General features: G+C 42.7%; 1 protein-coding gene across 1 annotated transcript in view; it reads right to left on the bottom strand.

Moving 5' to 3' along the window:
* The window catches only part of Thada (THADA armadillo repeat containing), a 336,577-nt gene that overhangs the window by 78,994 nt on the left and 236,677 nt on the right, over positions 1-20,906 (bottom strand).

Here is a 20,906-nt window from a genome sequence, read left to right as displayed (position 1 = left end):
ACCTATGATTAGCTATTTTTAAAACTTAGTTTTAAAAAATAGGTAACACATGTACACAGTACAAAAAAAAAATTCAAATAGTACAAAAGGGCATGCAGTGAAAATCCAGTCCCTCTTCCATGACTCTCTCCTCTGCCCACAGTCTGTTTCCCTTAGGAAACCACTGTTATTACTTACTGGCTGATCCTTCCAGGCACCTTCTATTCATTTATAACCCACTTGTTTATCTTTACATAAACGGTGGTTTACTACATACTAAGTTCTGAGCATTACTGTTTTTCATTAATATGCTTTGGACACCATCTTATTAGGGACATAAAGATTTGCCTCATTTTCTTAATGGCAGTAAATACTCCATTTCATGAACTTATCTGTCCCTTTTTGACAGAATTCAGACTAAGATAATCTTCTACTGAATACAGTGTTGTAACAAATATATTTGTTCAACAGTTTTGTGCATACGGATATATCCTCACAGGAAAATTTCCTAGAAACTGCTGAATTGAGGTATCTGCACATTTAAGTTTTTCACTGACTTTAGTAATATGTTTTCTAAAGAGGCTGTACCAATTTACATGTTTGCCAACAGTGTCTAAGAGTTCCAATTTTCCCACAATCTGGCTAGCACAGTCCATTATTAAACTTTATGACCTTTGCCAAGATGATAAGTAAAAAACAATTTCTCTTTGTTTTGAATTGGAATTTCATTAAGGGTGATGTTGACTACCTCTTTATATACTTCTTTCCCCCTCCCTTTCTTTCTTTTGTTGTATTGGGGATTGAACTCAGGGGCTCATGCATGCTAGGCAAGTGCTCTACCACTGAATTATACCCCCACCCAGTCCTTTTCTTTTTATTTTGAGACAAGGTCTCATTAAGTTGCCCAGGTTGTCCTTGAATTTGGGATCCTCCTGATTCAGCCTTCTGAGTAGCTTGGATTACAGATGTGTACTGCCATGCCTGGTCTTCATATGCTTTTTGTGGTGCTGGGTACTGAACCCAGGACCTCACACATGTTAGGCAAGTGTTCTACCACTGAGCCAGTCCCCAGTTCTCTCTTCAAATGCTTTCAAAAAAAGGATATTTGAGGGCTGGGATTATGGCTCAGCAGTAGAGCACTCACCTAGCACGAATGAGGCTCTGGGTTCAATCCTTAGCACCACCAAAAAAAGGGATATTTGAACTTTCTTTTCTGTGACTTATGTTCAAATCCTTCATTGCTATTTTTTCCTGTAATGATTTGTAGGAGCTTTTTGCATATGAAGGAAATCTGCACACTTGTCACATATGGTTTTTATAGTTTGTCATGTTTTTATAATTTCTTTACCAATTAAGAAGTATTGTTTTATGTGTCAAACATATTAATATTTTTATGTCTTCTGAGTTTTGTTATGATTATAAAGTACAATTTTTCTCTGATATTTACACACACACACGCACGCGCGCGCACACACACACATTTATATAGATAATTTTTTTTCTTGGTACTGGGGAGTGAAGCCAGGGCCACTTTACCACTGAGTTACATCCCTAGCCCTTTTAATTTTTTATTTTGAGACAGGGCCTCACTAAATTGCTGAGTCTGCCATTTAACTTGTGATTCTCCTGTCTCAGCATCCCAAGTTGCTGGGATTACAGGTGTGCACCACCATGCCCAGGTATATAAAAATTTCTAATGCCCATATTGTCTTCTAGTACTTTATAGTTCCACTTAAAAACTATTTGCAACTTCTATCTTTTCTTTCTTTTTTTTTTTCTTTTCAGTTTTCCAATTCTTAGGAACAAGATGGCTGTGAAATTTGCTGCCTTTCTGAAGAAAGCCTGGGCCAAGGAGCCGTGGTTGTGTCCTTCGCCATTGGAAGTCTCTCTGAATTCTGCCCCCACTCAGCCCCTACACAAAGTATGCCATCATGATCAACAAGGCCACACCCTACAACTTCCCAGTGTCCCTCCAAGATGATGGGAACATGCCTGATGTGCCTGTGAGCACTCCCATTGACAGGGAGGAGGCACCTTAGCCTAATAAAATGAGACCCCCCCCAATTTTTTTTTTTCCAATTCTGCCTCTTCCTTTTATCTCTCTCTAGTTCCCCAGGCTTTTCAGTCATAACCTCTTGCTGTCACTCTCCCACCCATTATGGAAAGCCCACCATCTACTAGAAACTTCTTTGATGATATCATTCCCATTACTGGGCCTTCCACTGTTTTTTTTTTTTTTTTTTTTTAAGTAGTTGCTCAAAACATTACAATGATCTTGACATATCATACATTTGATCCAAATGGGGTATGAATTCTTATTTTTCCATGTGTACAGATTGCAGGATCACATTGGTTATACAGCCACGTTTTAACAGCTGAGAACTTCCCCTCCAAAGAAAGGGCCACTCAGGGAATAAAACCAAAAAGCAGAGGGCTGGTCCTGGGACAGAGAAATGGTGAGCCACCAGACACCTCACACAGGGCTAAAAACATGGCTCCAGAGAGCAGGTGGAATGCCTCCTGTGCATTCAGCTTTGAGCTGGCTGTGATTAGGAGACACAAGAGATAATTTCTGGCCTGAGAATTTTGTCTACTTAATGGAAAGGGCTTATGAAGATATAATTCCAATTGAGCAGTGTATGATGGGAAGAATTTAGATTGACAAAGTTGATAAAGAAGAGCATTTTGAAAAGGGGCAACCGATGTGGGAAGGAATGTGTTTGGCTTGTCCAGGGACTGATGGACACCAGCCTGGGTGGACTAGAGAATGTGTTGAGCAGGCAGGAACAAGAACAGGGCAGGCTAAGTTCCTAAAAGATGGGCTACTTCACACTGATTGGGTGCTCCTCGGTGTCGTTATTTTCTGCCTGCCACCACGTGGCCTTCCACAGTCAGCTTATTGCTCAGGATGTTTTTCTGTGGAGCCATATGGAATAAAGGAAAGTTTGTGGGAAACTGGTTTGTCTTTCAAGTTTGATGATGAGCCTGGTTTCCATGAGATTTTTAGTTAATATTTAAAAAATGTTTTTTTCCTAAATGAATAGAAGAAATAAAAGTAATAAAATCTTTAAAATCCCCTGTCAGGCTGCAGTGTTCTGCATCTTTCCTAGGTCTGGCACATGCTGGCGACCTCACTAGCCTTGTGGCACGCCTCAGGGACTGCTCCATGACTGAGAGGCTTCAGGCCAAGTCTGCTATGATCAAGAGGACCATGAGAGGCTCCTTCACAAAACTGCTGCTCTCGAGCCCAGGAGCAGAGGATCTGGGGTACAGTGGAGTCCATCCATGACTTCGGGGTAGCCCAGAGAATAATTTGGCCTATTGCTCACCCATTCAAGGCTCCACCCTCCAGATAACAGGACTGTCTGGAGTCACAGAGTTGGGTTTTCTCTGGACTGGCTTCTATGTCAGGAAAATAATTTTTTTCTCTTGCTATTACTTGGTGTTTGTTCTAACTTGGAAATGGTACACTGTGAGTTCAGGGTGAGCCAGAGGTTTGTTCTTGGTCTGTCAAGCCACTTTGATGATGGGAATAAAATCCCGAGAACAGCAAGCCAGCTGGACAGGAAACCAAGCCACAGGGTTTTGGTGGGCTTGGGGATTTTTTTCTCTACCCCCAAATGGAAAAATCCTGGCATGGGGCATAGTATAATGAAGATTTATAGTGCCTGAAAAAAATCGGAAGGCGTTAGGGTCCAACAGACAGGCTGAAAAACAGCATATTAGTGGCTTTAGAAGGAGTATGAGGAATCAGGTATGAGGACCAAGTTTATATACATAAAACGGAACGAAGGTCTTTTTAAGAATCTTGATTTCTTCCACTGTTTTTTTTTTTTTAACATTTGTCTCTTGACAAATATCTACCCAAGAACTTGGTGAATAATTTTGCCCTGGGAAGTCTCTACATTTCATTAAATGTCCCGCCCTCTCTCCTGGAAGTTGGGGGAAGCAGAAAGCAGGGCAGAGAGCAAGCCTCCCAGCCATGGCCACAATGGCCCTAGTGTCTGGAGAGCAGCAGGAGCTCCTGGGAAGTCTGTGATAAATTATTCACTTCTCCTGTCCCTTCTGGAATCCCAGTGGCTGCAGATCTTTTTAAACTGGGGCCTATTCATTCAGAAAACTTTTATTAAGAAGCTACTGAGAGCCAGGAATAGTGCCAGAGTTTGGCAATATAAAGATAAAATGATTCAGGGACAGTAGTCACTGCCCTCAAGGAACTTAGAGTCCTGAATAGTGTTTTTCCAACTGCAGGTTATGATTCATTTAATTAGTTATGAAATCAACTAGTGGGTGGTGACCAGCATAAGAAAGGAAGGAAGAAAGGAAAGGAGGTAGGGAAAGAGAAAGGGAAAAAAGAGGAAAATTAAACCAGTGTAGCAAAGTCCTAGGGGTAAGCACTATTTCATTAATTTATTTGTTACATACAGGGTTTCTATAAAGTCCTTGCCCAGAGTGAATTTTTAATAAGTTATGTATAAATAACTTTAAACAAGATGTAAATAATTAGTGAAAAACAACAATTTTAGGTAAAATTGATTTTTTCTTTTCTAGGTAATAAGTCACATTACACTGGGTGGTATCAACAGAGTCATGCTTGGCATCCAACATGATGGTGGATATGCTGAAAGGTAGTATTCCTGAAATTAAATATGATAAACTTGGAGAAATTCCCTCTCTGTTGCAATTTTTTGAAGTTTATATATAGCTATTACTAAAATAGCTATATATAGCTATTATATATAGTTATTACTAAAATCTATATAGCTATTTATATATATATATATATATATATATATATATATATATATATATATATNTATGTGTGTATGTACACACACACATATATATATATATATATATATATATATATATATATATATATATATATCTATTACTAAAATCTCAAACTGTGTAAGACTTATTTCATAGGACGATATGTGTGTGTTTTTATACAACATAAACACATACATGTTCATCTAGCCACATGTAAAAGGTACTTCTTGTTGCAAATGGCTGTCAAAAAAACATTGAAAGCCACTAACTAGGTTAGCAAGAGAAGCACATAATCACTCAGGCTAGACTACGCCAGGTGCTCCAAGGAGGAGACAACGGAATAAAACTGAACGATGATGGCAGAGGAGACCATTCTGTTTGTCTAGGGAGTCAGAGGCCCCAGGGCAGATGGAGACTCAGGGGAGCCAGGGAAGCAGGTCACAGGCAGTGACCCCAGCAGTGGAAGCAGCAGGTCTGAAGATTTGGGACATGACAGGTTTGGGTAATAATAGTAAGTACTAAAGGGATATGGTATGGGGAGAGACAGGAGGAAATGATACAGAATGTGTGAACAGAGGCCCCAAATCGGAGAGCTTCTGAATGATTTTTAAGAGTTCCAAAAGCTCCAAAGGGTTTAAGAGTCTAGTAGGGCCTCATCAGCTCAAGTCACATTGGAGTGCTCAGGTGCCTGTTTAATATTGTGAAGGCTTGCCAGAGTGGTGGTACATGCCTGTAATCCCAGGGACTAGGGAGGCTGAGACAGAAGGATTCCAAGTTCGAGGCCAGCCTCAGCAACTCTGTGAGGCCCTAAGCAACTCAACAAGACCCTGTCTCAAAATAAAAAATTAAAAGCGTTAAGGATGTAGCTTGGTAGCAAAGCCCTTGGGTTCAATCCCCAGTACCAAAAACAAAAAATGTTGTGAAGCCTTTGTGGGCTCCTGGAAGAAACAGATGATTCATTTTGGATACAGCAAACTTCCTGAAGAATTCACTCCCATACTCAGAAGGTCAGAAACAGCTGACCTAGACTGCTGGTGTAGACTGCTGTAGACTGCTGGTGTATGTTAAGTTCTAAGTAAAGAAACCCAATCTGGACTTCAACAGTCAGGGCCTGGGTCACTCTGGTCCCCAGTGAACTATTCCCCTACAACACTGATTAGAGCCACGATTCACTTTCATCAATCCAGAAACTTAGTGAGAACCGTGGGGTATCATTCTTGAGGTGGTAAACAGAAGGAGAGAGCAGGGTTCTGGCCTTGTAGTCTTATGGTTTGAGGGCACGGGGAAGGATGTATGTGGAGGAAAACAAAATATACATAAAGCAATCAGAAGGAATTCCATGGAAAGGTCTAAAGACATGGAAGGATTTGGGCTGATAAGAGGAAGGAGAAGGAATTCTAGATATCAAACAGGTAGCCAACAGGCTAATGGCTTGAAATAACTCTCGGTCTTAAGACCCAACAGGGGCTCATCACAGCCATCTTCTGTAATCAAGGCTCCAACACAGCCCATAAAGAACCAGAGGCACCAGCAGCGTCTAGCCTGGGTGCCAGCAGAGAGCAAGGGAAGCCATATCCGGGGCTCTCAGAACACCCACAGAGATGGGAGGAAGCCACAGGGAAGAGGGTAAGGGCTGTGGAGTCAGGCTGGGAACAGGCAGAGTGGGTGCAGGAGGCAGGACGAGGAGAGGGAAAAGTCTAACACATGTTCCTACATGCTGGATGACTCCTCCTACTTGACACATGTCCAGCCACACCATGCCCTTATTTAAAATGCTCCTCAAAGCCAGGGAATTTTCCCTGACTAACCATCAAAAACAGTCTCGGAAGACAATCTGAACAGCTGCCTTGACCCCAGATATTTCGCTGACCATCCTTTGGTCTCCCAGAGATCCCACAGGCCATCTTTGTATTGCTGGCAGTTCTGGTCATTGCAGTGGTGGCTCTCGACAGAGCAGACGATGCCTCTCATCCCATTTGGTTATAAAAGGAAGAACTGCTGTGGTCAGGAGTTAGGAGGTCCTTCTTTGATGCAGGCCACATTAAGTCAAGTAAACGTTGAAGTGTAAGTTAAATTTTAAAAAAGCCCCTCCCCTGTTCCGATTTCCATTTTTACCACAGCCCCCAGCCAAGTTACCATCATGTGGCATTCCTGGAGAAGCAACAGGGTATTTGTTTAAACCAAGATGCCAAATGGTCATGAGTTGTAGAATATGTATTTTTCACACAGGCTGTTTTCCTCTACCGTAACAGTGGGAATTCAAATCTGTAGGCCGGCCAGCTGGAGGCAGCATGCAGGGTCTGGCAGGCTACCTGGGCCTGCACATTTACCTCGCCCTCACCAGGGGAGGTGTGATGGCAGGGCTGCATTTTTATGCTGGACTCCTACAACCACCCAGCCTTCCTTGGTCTGGAGCTTTGCCAGTGTTTATACGCCTGCCCTCAGGTACAAGCTGCCCTGCAGCACTCGTACCTGGATTTTCCTTTAATAGTGAAGCCACCCTCCATGCCCTGCTCTGATGGTGGACCAGTTTCCAGGGAATTCTCTATGGTCACCATGCACAAAGAGAGCCATGAGCTGTGAGTTTTTCCCAGAAAGAGAGCAAAGGCCCGGTCCATGCACTACAAATGCATGGGCTTCCCTCGAGAAAGCATCTTTCTTTCCAAGGGGTGGGATCCATGGGAGTAGAGGGCCTTCACCCCTTTACCAAACTCACAGGGAGGCATTCTGCAAGTCCCTCAGTCTGCAGAAGGTACCAGGGTCCCTTTCCCAGCCAGGGCAGGGCCAAAGCCATGGCCCGCTCTGTATCCCCTAGGAATGCCACTGCTGCAGAAGAAGCCCAGAGCCTCAAGCCACAGCTTCGCCTTTTTTCCTTCATGAAGGCTCACCTGCCTTTTCAGAGAACCTCAGGAGCCACCCACACCCCCAGAGGCCCTCGTATTTTTCCATCTTTCTATTAGGCATCTTTTTCTCATTAATGCACTAACACTCAAACTATGTGCAGAGAATGATGAAAAAGAGACCTTGTGTGAGGCTTGGGATTTGTTCAAAGCCCGGGGAAACTGTTTTAGAGGGTGTATGTTTTTTATTCCTTTTATGAGAGATGCATGTTTCCCTCCCTCTGTGACTTGTTTAAAAGTAAAGTTTAATATGCTGCCAGAGAAATTGCTGGTTAATAACTTAATAAGCTATGTGCTGGGAATTATGGGGGGAAAGTAGTATCCAAGAAAACTTTTATTTAAAGTTTGGGGCTTGGAGGATATATTGCGTCAATTATTACACAGAATGTTAACAGAGGTCCCCTTTCTTTCTAAGAGCATAAAAAGATAAATAGGTGAGGAGAATGGAGCTTCTTGATGTTGCATGAGAAGCCTGGAAACATCAAGGTGAGGATTTCTCACAGAATGCTCCATAGAACCATGGTAACACGAACTTGGCACATGCTTGGACCTCAGCCCCATCAATAACAGTAATCATGATCATAATAGTAAACTGCATTTTTTTACTAAAAGTCTTATCTTCAAAAATATTTCTATTCTATTTCATTTAATCTTTATAAAATTCTTAAGAGGGAGGGAAAATAGGCATTATCATTCCTATATTCCTTTTTTTTGCAAATCATCAAAGTTGTTCGGAGAGCTCAAGTGATCTATCCAGGATCAGCACAAAGCCAAGAACAAAATTAAGGTTTTCTAGACAAACAAATTCTAGCTTTGTGTCCCCAACACAATCAGATGAAAGGAAGATACTGTGCCACGCAATTACAGCATGTTAGTTTGTACCCACATGCTCTGGTGTTGTGCCTGAGAGCCAATCTGGGGAAAAGCAAGGCTCCAAGCACTGCTGCTCTGGTGATGATCGGCCCGAGGGCCTGTTGCAGCATGCTGATGATGTTGATGACAAATTACTGCCGGGTACAGTTGTGCACATCTGTAATCCCAGCAACTCAGGAGGCTGAGGCAGGAGGATCCCAAGTTCCAGATCATTCTGGGCAACTTGGCAAGACTATATCTTTAAAAAAAAAAAAAAAGATTGTGGGTGGCAGTGTTACTAGGTATTGAACCCAAGGGTGCTTTGCCTCTGAGCTATATCCCCAGACCTTTTTTATTTTTAATTTTGAGGCAAGGTCTCTCTAAGCTGCTCAGGGCCTTGCTAAGTTGCCAAGGTTGGCTTTGAACTTACAATCCCCCTGACTTTGCCTCCAGAGTCACTGGGATTACAGTTGTGTGCCACCATGTCTGGCCCTGTCTCAAACTTTAAAAAAATAAATAGGGCTGGGGCTGTAGCTCAGTGTAGAGCACCTCTGGGTTCAATCCCCAGTACAAAAAAACCAAAACTTGGGAACAGATACTTTCCATATCTGTGTACTCTTTCATGCTTTTACAGCCATTATTTACCATGTCTTCTCCATCCTCATGTATTTCACACCCACATTTTAGAGCTTTCTATTTTACAGATGAAAACTCAGGACTGAAGACAGATAAGGCCACACCATGCTAGTGGGCAACCCAGACCTGCTGACAGCAAGAATACTCTGCCTCTCTCAATGTCAGCACGGAGTTGTTTTCAGACTAGAGGCTTCCCATTCACCAAGCACCTCTAGAAGAGACCCTCTGCACAGTCACTCCAAAATACAGAGCCCACGGGCTGATGGGGGCCCTCTGTGGCTCAGGGAGTCCTGGAATGGCCCCTAAACTTTTGTGGGATGGTGTTACTCCATGAGGCTGCAGGTCCGTCCAATCACTCAGGAAGGCTGGGCAGCAGGGGTAGCTGAAGGAGGGAGAGAACAGGGAGCTGAGGAGGGCCCCTCTTCAAGCTGCTCCTTTGGCCCATTCACATAAGAACAGTCCATGTTCCCCACAAGCCCTTCTGAAGGTAGCCTAAAGCCTGGCCACTCAGGACAAACATATTAGGGCTGAGTCAGCTCAAAATGAGGGCAGGGACATGTTCCCACCAGGTCTGCACACCGCCAGAAAGCCTTGGTCAGTTACTAACTTCATCAAATGTACTATCTCCAAAGGATCACTGCTGCCAACAACTGTGCAACCCAGGAGAACTAACTTACTCTTACATTAGAACTCAGAACCTGTTGGCACGACTAGCTGGTCAGATCCAGTGGTAGTCAGCCAGCTGTGAGTGGATTTCTTTCTTTTTTTCCTAATATTTTTATTTTATTTATTTTTAGGTGGTACTGAAGATCAAACCCAGTGCCTCGCATGTGCTAGGTGACCGCTCTGCTGCTGAGCCCCAGCAACAGCCCCTATGAGTGGATTTCTAAGGAAAGAGGATCTGGAATAGCTATTTTGATGGCAAAGAGGACTGGCGCCGAGTGCCCTAGCCAGCAAGGGCAACTACTGAGGGAGGACCCCAGGCAGCTCTGGGGCACAGGGTTGCAGGATTTTCTAAAAGGATGATCAGGAAGCAGGAGAGGGAAGCAAGTCAAACAGCAAAAAAGCAAAGTTGCTATTTACATTCCAATAACTTGAGCCACCTCTTGGGCCAGCCACACCTGCCCCCCCCCCCCAACCCCGTGTCTAATTACCTCTTCTGCAAATATCAGTTTGGATTAGATCTTTTTATTTATTTATTTATTTATTTATTTATTTATTTATTTTTATTAATAGGGAGTTGGAGTGCTTCTCTTAGTCCCTTCTGAGGCTTCCAATGGGAAGGAAGTCATGTAGGTGGGTCTCCTGGCCCCGATCCCAGCTTGAACTGTATTTACCACCTCTACTATCTTCAACATCTCCCATCTTGAATTTCCACAAAAGTTTCTGTTTGAAGAAAGAATTCCACTGGGTTAAGTGACTCTAAATTCCCTTTCCTGCTATAAATTCTATGGTTCTATGGTCATATTAGCAAGCTTAGGAAGACAAAAGCGATGTGGTCTCAGGTACATACAAGTGTCTCTATTTCCACGACTAGTGGCCCAAGCAGATGACAAGGACTTCCAGGTGACCAAGACAGGAAGTGGGTAGACTGCTACTAGGGAGCTTCTGGTTGACCACCAGGAAAGAATGGAAATTCTGTTGACCAATGTGGGGCTGGAAAGCCTTAAAGCCTCTCTGGGCAGGTTCCATGTAAGCACACACAGCATCCTCTCACCAGTATCTGCCTGAGCTTAGTACTTCCTCTTCACCCTTGGCCACACTCCTCTGGATGACACTTAAGGGCTGACACAACAGGTCTTATATCAAATCTTGCACTGCTCCCTAAGCACAGCACCTCTTCTTCACCTTTATCTCCCTGCGGCCCATAACAGACCCATGTGCACTGCCTGCAGTATGCCACGCTGCACTCGCTGTATGCTCCCCCTCAGGACCTGCTCTTTTGGCATTGCTTTTGGCATTTCCAAATCAGACCCTTGCTCTAAGGCCCAGCTCAATACCTACCTCCCCCAAAAAGTCTTCCCCATCTCAGTTCACACTCGTTGCCCCACCCCCAAACTCTTGTACTTATCCTATATACTTCTCTTTGTGCTCCACTGTTGGTTAATCATTTCATAGGAATAAGCTCTCTTCTCACCTCAAATCTGACAACTGAGGCCCTATTACGGCTCCATTATACATGCCTAATGGGCTGGCCACCAATGCTCAGCTCTATTCCAAGATTCCTTCTTTGTATCTGGGCAATGAGATCTTAGTGCCAGGCTCCATCCCAGCATCACCTTCCTCATTATCCAATCTAAGATTACTTTATCTAATAACTACCTCTCCCCTAGCCTTTAAAGACTTCCCTTGCCTCGTAGAAGACTTCCTGGGCACCTCTACCCCCACGAGCTGGCACTTATTTCTCCCTTCCCAGCTCCTGTAACACACTTTGACTCATTCCAATATTTACTAAATTCTTACTTGTTCATAGCTAATTAAATCTGTACCTGTCCTACTCACATGGTTTTTCAAACACAGACGCATTGCTCACCTTTCTACTCCCCACTCTGCCTACTACCTTGCTTTGTTCTGTCTGTGCATCTGAATTGACTTTAGTTCACCAGGAAAGGCTCAATGAAAGTAAGGAATGTGCTGATTTACTCAAAAGATGGAACAAGTTACATGCCAAAGGGAAAAAAGTATCCCACTGTATGAGGGCTTCACATAACATTATGAGAATGTGCTCAGGACACTAAGGCAGCACTCCTTGTGAGCTAGACAATGACAACATTGTCCGAATTTTCCAGCAACAAGACCCCAGTGAGCCAACAGCTACAAGGGGAGGAAGATGTTTCTGAGCCTTCTATTGAATAAATTTTGATTTCCAGGTTAGGGCTACAGATTTCTATATTTTAAAAAGTTGAGGGCACTATTGGGGGTGAATTCTTGGAGTGCAGTTGTATAAAAGGATTTTGTGTTTCTCGTTGTGATATGAAGAAGATTTGACCTTGGGCAACTTGCTCAAAGTCTCAGTTTAACATATTGATCAGTTTTAACTGATTTTACCCAGACTAGTTTCCATGAGCCCAGGCTGTTGATGGGTGGGGGGTGGTGTGCAGAGAGAGACAGAGAAAGGAAACTAAAAAGCAAAACACAACCACCAGCAATGCCTGGAAACTTGCTGTGTGACTAACCGTCCCTGTTGAGACTTGCTTCCCTGAAAGTTTTGGCAGGGACCACAAATGATAGCCTTAAAATGCCACATCATCTGAATATTTTAACAACCCTCCTGGAAGGGATTCTCAGCAGTGGCATGGAAGTGAAACAGCAACCTGTAGCTTGGCAGAGGGCTCAGGCTCTCTTTATTTCAAGTTGTTGCGAAAGAAGGACCTCTTTCTTGGGGAAGGAAAGGGTCTGGGAGGCAGGACAGATTTGGGAAGGTGAAATCAGACCTAAGCCCCAGTATTTCTGCCTGGGAAGTGAATCTCTTGTGTGAATAAATCTGGTGGTTAGAAAATAAATGCTGTCTTCAGCTGCTGGAGAGCAAAACAGAATCCTAAACCAGATCTTCTGCAGCTGGCCACAGACCCCTTAGGGAAGAACCGGGATTGCCACACAAAAGCAAGCCCGGCTCTGTCTATAAGCATATTTTCCTTAAGCATTTAAATCCACATGCTCTCAAGGGACATACCACTCAGCTTGCAGGGACTGGTAAGTAACAGAAAAGGGAGAAAAGATGGGAGTGTGGATAAGGGGTGGCCAGGGGAGGAGACCAGAAGGTGGCTGGAAGCATATGTCCTGGGGAGAAGAAATAGATGAGGGGCACAAAGTAGGGTGAGGAGCACTGGGGGAAAGCTCTGAGGAAGTAGCTGGATCACACGGTACATACACAGCCTGCAATTTAGAATTAACTTGGGATAGCAAATTAGACTTAATGCAGGGTAGCAAATCATTAGGTCTTTGGCAAACATTAGCTCCCCGCCATCATCTCTTCCGTCCGTGAACACTATTTTATTCAAAAATTTATTCCCAAGCATGCTTTCCTAGTAACCTTGGGACCCATTCTTGTATTCCTGAGAGGCTGTTTTTTCCTCCACAGTATCAGACTGTTAGTTTCCAAAATGATAACTGCTCACTGCATGCCAACAAAACACTGGTCCTATCCCAGGCACTGAGGCCACAGGGATGGCTACCTGGATCAGGGAATGTGACTTCCCCTTGACAGCACTCATGCCAGGCAGCTCTTCAGTGCAAGTTATCTCAGGTGGGTGAGGAGAGAATGCTGAGCGGACACTTTAAGTAACCTTAGGCCTTCTCCTGAGCTCCCAGATGCAGCCCCAATCCCTGGGGAACGAGAGCATAAGGGTGGTAGTATTTCTAACCGCAGGCTGGACCATCAAAGGGGCTGGCCCTTGCTCTTCAAAGTATTTACTGAGTCCCAGGATCAGCGGCAGTGGAGTCAATCACATAGGAACTAGTAAAAAAATGCAGGCTCCTAGGCCCCATCGCAGACCTAGTCAATAGGGGTCTTCATTTTAACAAGATCCCCAGGGCATTCATGTGCACTTCTTCTTCTTCTTCTTTTTTTTTTTTTTCCCTGAGAAGTACTGTTCTAGCAGATGCTGAAGTTATTGCTATTCAAAGCCTTAACATAAAAACTGTGTCTGGACAGATGAAGGCAGTGTGGCCCAGAGGAGTGAGTCCCACAAAGAGCTGGGAGCTCAGTCCCCAACAATACTAGCAGTAGTCAGGAGGATCTTACTCCTGGCCAGCTGTGGGAAATGGACAAGTCCCCAACCTCTGTGGCTACAGTTTTCCACGTGCATAGTGCTGGGAGTGGATGACAATAAGCTGCACAGTTCTTTCTAGATCTAAAATTCCAGGTCTATGAGTGTACTTCAGAAAACTCTAATTTTCTGCCCTCTTTACAATGAAGTAGTGGTTTTAATAACCAGGCACAGTGTTTGATACAGCATGGCATATGGCAGGGCTTAAGAAATAGTTTATTGAATGTTACGGTTTAGATATTGGTGTCCCCTGAAAGCTCATGTGTGAGAATGCATGACAGTTTAGAGGTGAAATGATGGGATGATAAGAACCTTAAACTAATTAGCAAATTAGTCCCCTCATAGAAATTAAATGAGTTGTGGGCTGGTAGGGTGTGGCTGGAGGAGGTGGCTCTTTGGGGACAGACATGCCTTTGGGGTTTGTATCTGGTGAGGAGAGCTGCTCTCTGCTTCCTGGTGTCCTGTCCTAACTACTTTCCCCTGACATCTGCCTAGGGACCCATCTATGGACTGAGACCACAGAAACCGTGAGCCACAAAATAAATTTTCCTCCTCTAATTGTTAGGTGTTTTGGGCACAGCAATGAAAAAGTTGACTAAATCATCGAATAAAGTGACATAGCTATAGTCCTCTCTATTCAAGCTTCACCTAAAAAATGAAAATGTGCAGCGAGCTGCCGGGATAACCACCAAACCAGAGTATCCATAAGGGTTAAATGACACTTCTGAGGGCAAACGAAGCAACTTAAAATATCTAAATCCAAAACTCTAGCTGGGCATGGTGGCACATGCCTATAATCCCAGAGCTTGGGAGGCTGAGGCAGGAGGATCATGAGTTCAAAGCCAGCCTTAGCAAAGGCTAGGCACTAAGTCAGTGAGACCCTGTCTCTAAATAAAAAATACAAAAAAGGGCTGGGGATGTGGCTCAGTGGTTGAGTGCCACCAAGTCCAATCTCTGGTGTACCCAACCCCCGGAAAAAAAACCTCTCTGGGGTGGGGCCTGGCATAGGTTTAAAAAACTCTATCTAGACAATTCTAACATGCACTAAGAATTACTGCCTGGAGTAAAAACTGACCATCAGCCAACCTGGTACTTGATAAATGCCAACACCAATAGTTACAAATTCCTATTTCCAAGGGAGCTCAGCAGGGAGCAATGGTGGGGACAGTGGTAATGCATGAAGAGCATGCTCCATCCAGAGAGCTCTGGCCCACGGAGGCCAGGTGGCAACAGGGGTCTGATGCTGCCAGATCTTCTAGTTTTTAAAAAAAATTGAATATCTTGATTTATTGTGAAATTTCTTGATCAGCAGATAGAAAGAAAGAAAGAAAGAAAGAAAGAAAGAAAGAAAGAAAGAAAGAAAGAAAGAAAGAAAGAAAGAGAAAATTAAATCCTGTACAAGCCGAACAAAGTATATGCATGTTCAACGTGATCCAAATGCACTGACAGTTTGACCCCTCTGGCTGAAAGTGCAGTCTGCCCAGTGCTGAGCAGTACCTTGTGCAGAGCCTGGGGGAAGACCCTTTCTTAGGCATATCAAATAAAACACAACACTTCTCAAGTATAGCAGTGACTGTGCTGTGACATAGAAAGCAAAAATTGAAAGAAAAAATTACCCATGCTTGTCTGACTTATCTGTTAACTGAGGCCAAGGTAAAAGGCTAACTAAACTGCTGTGCACACAGGGTTTGTCTCCCTAGAAAAGTTGATTTCTTATACTAAGAAAGTTCTGAGGAGAGTTCTTGAAATAACATATACCAATATCTTCATACAGAGAAAAGCAGGCATTCAAAAAAGAAAAGTTTCCTTAACCTAATTTTAAAAATCCTTGTTAAAATTTTAGTGCAGATCTCCCACAACATTGTTGGTGGAAAGATGAGCTGAAATTTTCCGTCTGGAAAACAATCTAGCAGTGATATCAAGACCTTGCAACATTTTTGTGTCTCCCAATCAACTTATTCCACTTCTGGAAATCAAGCATGAGACAATCACGTTTACCCGCAGACAATCACGACAAAGATTTTCATTGAAACATTATTTACAACACTAAAATATGGGACACAAACTAAATGGCCAGCAATAAAATAATGGTCAGGTAAACTTAATGACTGATTATTCAGGTGACAGAAATATGCTGCCTTCAATGAATGTTTTCAAAGATTTTCTTCACTTGAAAACTGGCAAAATATTTTAGTTTTAGGGTTGCACAAGGGAATAAAAGCTAAGAATTATCACAAAAAGTCAAAACAATGAAAAGCTTGAAGAAGTGATATGGTAAAAAGGCTTTATGATTTCAATGTTTGTCATTCAATTTTTAAAAATTATAACAAAATATAATATAAAAATTGCCATCTTAATAATTTTTAAGTGTACAGTTCAGTGGGGTTAAGTGCATTTATACTGTTGTGCATCCAATCTCTAGAATTCTTTTCATCTAGTAAAACTAAAACTCTACCTCCATTAACTAGAAGCTCCTCATTCTCTCCTCCCCCAGTATCTAGGAACTAGCAACCTACTTTCTGTTTCTATGAATGTAACTATTCTAGGTACCTTTTATAAGTGAAATCAGACAATATTTTCTTTTATTGACTACCCTAACCCATGTTGTAGTCTGTGTCAGAGTTCCGTTCCTTTTTAAAGCTGTATAATATTTCATTTTATACATTTATACATACATGCGTGTGTGTATACATATATACATAGATATATAATATTCTGTTTAGTCATTTATCATTTGTCAATGAATACCTGAGTTGTCTCCATACTTAGACTACCATGAATAATGTTGCTTATGAACATGGCTATATAGATATCTTTGCTTCCAATTTTTTGGGGTATGTGCCCAGAAGTGGAATTGCTGATTATAGTAATTCTATTTTCAGTAAATGCCACCATATTTTCCATAGTAGCTGTACCATAGATTTTTAGTAATAATAGTAATGGCAAATGCTTTCATGATACTGTCAAGTAAAAGAAGGAAGCTGTAACTTACACATACAGTCTAACCTTAACTATGCCCACCCCCAAAAAAAAGACATAGGAAAAAAGATGAAGTAACTACATAAAATTGTTAACCAATAATAGTGGTTTCCACTGGATTGTGGTCAGGAGAAGATTTCTATTCTCTTTTCCAAATTTTGCACTTATTTTCTGTGTTAAATATATGCTGCACTGACAATCAAAAAAATTGAAAAAAAGTTTAGTAGAAAACTTTTGGTCAACACATGATACACTGTGCTAAGTCAGAATAGTTTGCTCAGTTCACTAAGTTTATTAAAGGGAACACACAAAACACACACACACACACACACACACACACACGACCTTTTTTTCCCCTTTGATAACCAAAGAAGGAAACACTAGATAACTAAATTCATCTCTGAAAATTTTTAGCCCACTATAATGGTAATCCCAGCCCTCGACCAAAGTCAGCCAGTCTTTTCCTCCTTCTAGTCCTACTTGACAGGGCTTTAAAAGTCTTTCCTACTCAGGCAGGACCTGTGATCCAGCTGGGACAGCTGACCTGGAATCTGCAAACAGCAAGGCTTGCAGACTGTCTACCTTTGGGGACTGTGCAGAATTCTGTTTCATGGGCCCCCAGCTGCTCTTTCCAGGATAGTGGCTGACCCTTATTCTCACCGAGTCCCTGGCCTGGGTCAGCTCAGTTTTCTTTCAATAGTTGGTAAATTGCCTTAGCACCAGGGAAGAGACAGTGAACTAGATTGAGGAGGGAGGGATGGAGGAAAATGGGAAGGAAGGGACTTGAAGGATTAATGAGCTGATTTCCATAAAGGCTTTGACATCTTGGAATGAAAAGCAGCCTGTAAGAGCAGAAACCCAGTCCTTTACTTAGGCCACGTTGCCAGCTGGCCATTCATCACCCCAAATTCCCCAACAGCTCCATGGCTATTGCTCAACCACCTCATATAAATCCTTATTAATCTTGCAAAGTCAAAATACCAAATACACGACAAAAGTCTTTATGTGCCCTCAATTTCAGAGTCAAAATTTAAAAACTGAATTGGTGATCCCATGGCTCCAATGAATTTTTTAAAAACCTTTTCTGGGAATAAAAGGACAAATAAATGACACATCCACTAAAATTTTTGTACTTATTGGACTGAATGAACTGAGGCTAATGATCAAATAAATTTAGGAGGAAAAAGGTGTTGGTGCTAAAATTTAAACGAACATTTTCTTTTTGCCATAACATCATTTTTTCATAGCTTATATTAAAAAGATACAGAAAATCCTTAGTGGGCTCAAAAGAACATTTATTCTTCTTTCATGTGTAAATTTCAAGGGACATAAAGAAGCAGTGGAATTTGGAATATTCTGCGTTGTAACATCTTCATGGGAAAGGCAGATGAAGGGAAGATGGGTCTGTTTTCAGAGGGGACCACTAGGACCTGAGTGGGTTAGCTGAGCATGGAGCTAAGTGGTGTAGACAAACACCTCCTGAAGCAAGATGCCCTTAGGGACATGGCAGGCATGGGGCAGGCTGATGCTTTATCACTTGTCCCAATTCTATAATTTCCTCTTCAGGATCATCAGGGTTATCCTGTCAATGGTGTAGACAATATAGAAAGACGGATACAAAACTTTGGAATGCGTTGTGCTTTGGCAGCATGTTTTCCTTCCAAACTCTATTCCAGTCTCTAAACACATCCTGACTAATACTAGTAGAAGTAAGTTGGGGAGCGAGAGGAAGCTGGTGTTAGGAACCATCCACAGACCACCCACCAAGTGGAAAGTTCACACTTGGATAATAGAGAGTTGACTGTACTGGAAACAGAAAGTGGCTTTCCTGGATTCTGGGCAAGGAAGGTAGAAGCCCAGTGAACTGCAGTGATTCATGCCTTTATTTTCTAGGGCATGGAGAAAAATCAAGAGAAGGGTGGGGGACAGTGGTGATGATGATGAAAAGCCCAATTGGATAGTAATAATAGGGGCCACCAGGAAGGCTTATAAAGAAATTCCCCAGCTGAACAGGAAGCTGGGGTGACTCTGTGAGCCAATGCCTGGTGGGTCACTACGCCTTCTCCATCCCAGGCAACAAGAAAGGCTGGACTCAGGAAGCAGGTGGGCAATGACCTTCTATGAGACCCATGACAGAGTAGCAAGCTAAGGGGCCAGAAACTTCTTCGCTATAGGACTTTAAGAACTGGAGAGTTTGGAGGCTTGGGATAGTTCTGGCTGGAAGGAGGGTTAACAGGATGATTTCTGGAGAGCCCCAACTTCCTGATCCCCTGAAGTAATAGCTAGGAGGATTTGACCTGTTAATAGGTAACCAGCTGAGTACAAATGTGACCACAAGTCCCTGTTCTCCCAGGAAATGTGTTCTGGGGGAGCTAAGAGTCCACTGAAGGCAAATAGGACAAGGCTGAGGGGAAGAGTTTATGGTTAGGCAATTTTTACCCTCTAAATAAAATGGAGAAAACAAAATTTAGATTAAAAATTAGAGATTCAACATAACTTTGTTGGCATTTTAGATGCTAGAGAATTTCCCCATCAACATCCCTGTCCAAAGCTATTGCTGGTCAATCACTAAGGCCTGCTGTGTGGGATATCTGCCACTGGCTCCCCTTCACCCAAGCTTCCTTAAGGAACTTTCACTGTGGCTTCTGCATGTTTCCTCAGCCTTATTCTGTGCCACATGGGAGAGCTAATTTTCTTACACTTCTTCAAACCTACCCTGCCATTTCAAACTGCCATATTTCTGCTTATGCTATTACTTAAGTCTGGAATTCTCCTCTTTGCCTTGGCCATTTGGCAAAAATTTCTTTTCTTTCTTTTTTGGTATTGGGGATTGAACCCAGGGGTGCTTAACCACTGAGCCATATCCCCAACCCTTCCTTTATTTTTGATTTTGAGACAGGGCCTCACTAAGTTGCTGAAGTTGGCTTTGAACCTGCAATCTTCCTGCCTCAGCCTCTCAAGTCACTGGGATTACAAGGTAATGTCACAGTATGTGGCCAATTTGGCAGAAATTCAAATCATCTCTTGATGGCTGGTTCAATGTCAGCCCTCCCTGCTTCCTCCTCTGGGCTACTCCTGTACCACATAAATTTGTCACTTAAAAATGTTGAATGAAAATCATCTACTTATATATCTTTTACCTCTGGTGGCCCTTAAAGCCAGAACAACTTCTCTCTGTGTATCCCCACCTCTCCTAAGACAAAAGTTGGCCTGTAGCCTTTGCTTAACAATATTTTCTTGGACCAAAATGATCTTTGGGCCTCATGCCACCCATTACTTGATTTGCCATATAAGGTGGGGGACCTAACAAAAGTAAAAAATAAGCACATTTTTTAAAAAAATAAAGAAGAGAGGCTGCTCTCTCAGCAGACTGCAGCATGGAATGTGGTGAGGAAGTGCGTGGGTCCCCTCTGGACGCAGTCGCTGGGCACTTACCGTCCTACCAGTATCAGGTACACCAACATACATTTGAACACAGTGTTACAGACAACACTTCCTGTATATTAAATGCAGAATTTTTTTTATTCCTTCATCTTTCACATATAAAAAGTTCTAAGTTCCAAAATAAATGAACAACGGCAAGGATGAAAAAAAAAAAGTAGCCCCCTTCTTTGCCTTGCATTGTCAAGCTATCCTAGTGCCCACCTGAAAATGGCAACTTCCTTCTCCTGTTCCTATCCTTGCCCTAGGATATCTCTCTGAGCCTCAGTGCTGCTCAAGTCTGACATCAATCCCACATCTGTGAGCTGCCAGGGTACTTAAGAGTTTGTAGCACATGATTGAGAGAATCACTGTCTTTCATTGTTTATTTCTAACACATTAGCTACTTGGTGGGCAGTAAAAATCCATATTATGGGCTGGGGCTGTAGCTCAGTGGTAGAGCGCTTGCCTCACATGTGTGAGGCGTTGGGCTTGATCCTCAGCACCACATAAAAATAAATAAATAAAGATGTTAAAGAAATAAAAACTACATAGAGTTGTTTTTTTTTTTTTAATCCATATTACACCCCCCCCCCCC

The sequence above is a fragment of the Marmota marmota genome, unplaced genomic scaffold (assembly GCF_001458135.2).
Source record: "Marmota marmota marmota unplaced genomic scaffold, marMar, whole genome shotgun sequence".
NCBI classification, from domain to species: Eukaryota; Metazoa; Chordata; class Mammalia; order Rodentia; family Sciuridae; genus Marmota; species Marmota marmota.
The sequence above is the reverse complement of the archived record's forward strand: the minus strand, read 5'-3'. Positions and strand labels throughout refer to the sequence as shown.